The sequence below is a fragment of the Heptranchias perlo genome, chromosome 20 (assembly GCF_035084215.1).
Source record: "Heptranchias perlo isolate sHepPer1 chromosome 20, sHepPer1.hap1, whole genome shotgun sequence".
In the NCBI taxonomy this organism is placed as follows: Eukaryota; Metazoa; Chordata; class Chondrichthyes; order Hexanchiformes; family Hexanchidae; genus Heptranchias; species Heptranchias perlo.
Window position 1 is genome coordinate 12,130,953 of NC_090344.1, and position 2,716 is coordinate 12,133,668.

Genomic DNA, 2,716 nt, shown 5'->3' on the forward strand with positions numbered 1-2,716 from the left:
GCCTGAATAGCTCAGTCGGTACAGCATCAGACTTTTAAAACACGTAGTGATCTGAGGGTCTCGGGTTCAAGTCCCTGTTCAGGCTAAAAGTTTTAAAACAGCTGGCAAGTTCTGCTTTTCCAGCGGACCAACATCAGCGAAAGGATCAAGAGTTGGCCATTCAGTCCCTCGAGCCTGGTCCGCCATTTGATGACGTCATCGCTGATCTTCGACCTCAACTCCACTTTCCCGTCCTCTCCCCATATCCCTTGAGTTCCTTCGTGTCCAAAAATCTATCTATCTCAATTTTGAATATATTCAATGGCTCAGCATCCACAGCTTTCTGGGGTACAGAATTCCAATGGTTCACAACCCTCTCAGTGAAGAAATTATTCCTCATCTCTGTTCGAAATGGCCGGCCCCTGATGTTGAGATTATAACCATTAGTTCTAGACTCTCCAGCTAGGGTAAACAGCGTCCCAGCATCTACCCTCTAAGAATTTTTTATGTTTCAATGAGATCACCTCATTATTGTAAACTGCAGAGAATATCGGCTCATTCTACTCAATCTCACCTCACAGGACAACCCTCTCATCCCAGGAATCAATCCAGTGAACCTTTGTTACACCCACTCTAAGGCAAGTGTATCGATCCACAGATAAGGACATCAAAACTGTACACAGTACTCCAGATGCGGTCTCACCAACCCCGATATAATTACAGCAAGAATTCTTTATCCTTGTACTCCAACCACCTCGCAATAAATGCCAACATACCATTTGCTTTCCTAATTTTTTTTTTTTTTTTTTATTCGTTCACGGGATGTGGGCGTCGCTGGCAAGGCCGGCATTTATTGCCCATCCCTAATTGCCCTTGAGAAGGTGGTGGTGAGCCGCCTTCTTGAACCGCTGCAGTCGGTGTGGTGACGGTTCTCCCACAGTGCTGTTAGGAAGGGAGTTCCAGGATTTTGACCCAGCGACAATGAAGGAACGGCGATATATTTCCAAGTCGGGATTGTGTGTGACTTGGAGGGGAACGTGCAGGTGGTGTTGTTCCCATGCGCCTGCTGCCCTTGTCCTTCTAGGTGGTAGAGGTCGCGGGTTTGGGAGGTGCTGTCGAAGAAGCCTTGGCGAGTTGCTGCAGTGCATCCTGTGGATGGTGCACACTGCAGCCACAGTGATCCGGTGGTGAAGGGAGTGAATGTTTAGTGTGGTGGATGGGGTGCCAATCAAGCGAGCTGCTTTATCTTGGATGGTGTCGAGCTTCTTGAGTGTTGTTGGAGCTGCACTCATCCAGGCAAGTGGAGAGTATTCCATCACACTCCTGACTTGTGCCTTGTAGATGGTGGAAAGGCTTTGGGGAGTCAGGAGGTGAGTCACTCGCCGCAGAATACCCAGCCTCTGACCTGCTCTCGTAGCCACAGTATTTATATGGCTGGTCCAGTTAAGTTTCTGGTCAATGGTGACCCCCAGGATGTTGATGGTGGTGGATTCGGCGATGGTAATGCCGTTGAATGTCAAGGGGAGGTGGTTAGACTCTCTCTTGTTGGAGATGGTCATTGCCTGGCACTTATCTGGCGCGAATGTTACTTGCCACTTATCAGCCCAAGCCTGGATGTTGTCCAGGTCTTGCTGCATGCGGGCTCGGACTGCTTCATTATCTGAGGGGTTGCGAATGGAACTGAACACTGTGCAGTCATCAGCGAACATCCCCATTTCTGACCTTATGATGGAGGGAAGGTCATTGATGATGCAGCTGAAGATGGTTGGGCCTAGGACACTGCCCTGAGGAACTCCTGCAGCAATGCCCTGGGGCTGAGATGCTTTGCCTCCAACAACCACTACCATCTTCCTTTGTGCTCGGTATGACTCCAGCCACTGGAGAGTTTTCCCCCTGATTCCCATTGACTTCAATTTTACTGGGGCTCCTTGGTGCCACACTCGGTCAAATGCTGCCTTGATGTCAAGGGCAGTCACTCTCACCTCACCTCTGGAATTCAGCTCTTTTGTCCATGTTTGGACCAAGGCTGTAATGAGGTCTGGAGCCGAGTGGTCCTGGCGGAACCCAAACTGAGCATCGGTGAGCAGGTTATTGGTGAGTAAGTGCCGCTTGATAGCACTGTCGACGACACCTTCCATCACTTTGCTGATGATTGAGAGTAGACTGATGGGGCGGTAATTGGCCGGATTGGATTTGTCCTGCTTTTTGTGGACAGGACATACCTGGGCAATTTTCCACATTGTCGGGTGGATGCCAGTGTTGTCGCTGTACTGGAACAGCTTGGCTAGAGGCGCAGCTAGTTCTGGAGCACAAGTCTTCAGCACGACAGCTGGGATGTTGTCGGGGCCCATAGCCTTTGCTGTATCCAGTGCACTCAGCCGTTTCTTGATATCACGTGGAGTGAATCGAATTGTCCGAAGACTGGCTTCCGCCAATTCGAAAGTTAACATGCAGGTGCTTGCTGCACCTGCATGTTAACTTTCTGTGATACGTGCACAAGGACACACAAATCTCTCTGACTATCAACATTTCGTAGTCTCTCACCTTTTAAAAGATATTGTGCTTTTATCTTCCCACCAAAGTGAATAACCTCACATTTCCACACTTTATACTTGATTTGTCAACTTCTAGCCCACTAACGTAACCAGTCTGTATCACTTGGCATCCTCTTTGCGTCCTCCTCACAGCTTACTTTCCCACCTAGTTTTTTATCGTCAGCAAACTTGGATACATTACA

The 2,716-nt window shown here is 48.9% G+C and overlaps 1 non-coding gene across 1 annotated transcript; it reads left to right on the forward strand.

Moving 5' to 3' along the window:
- On the forward strand, positions 1-85 carry trnak-uuu (transfer RNA lysine (anticodon UUU)). Its single transcript is given in 2 exon segments — positions 1-37; positions 50-85. It is a non-coding gene; the product is annotated as a tRNA-Lys (tRNA).
- Positions 86-2,716: the final 2,631 nt, after the last annotated feature.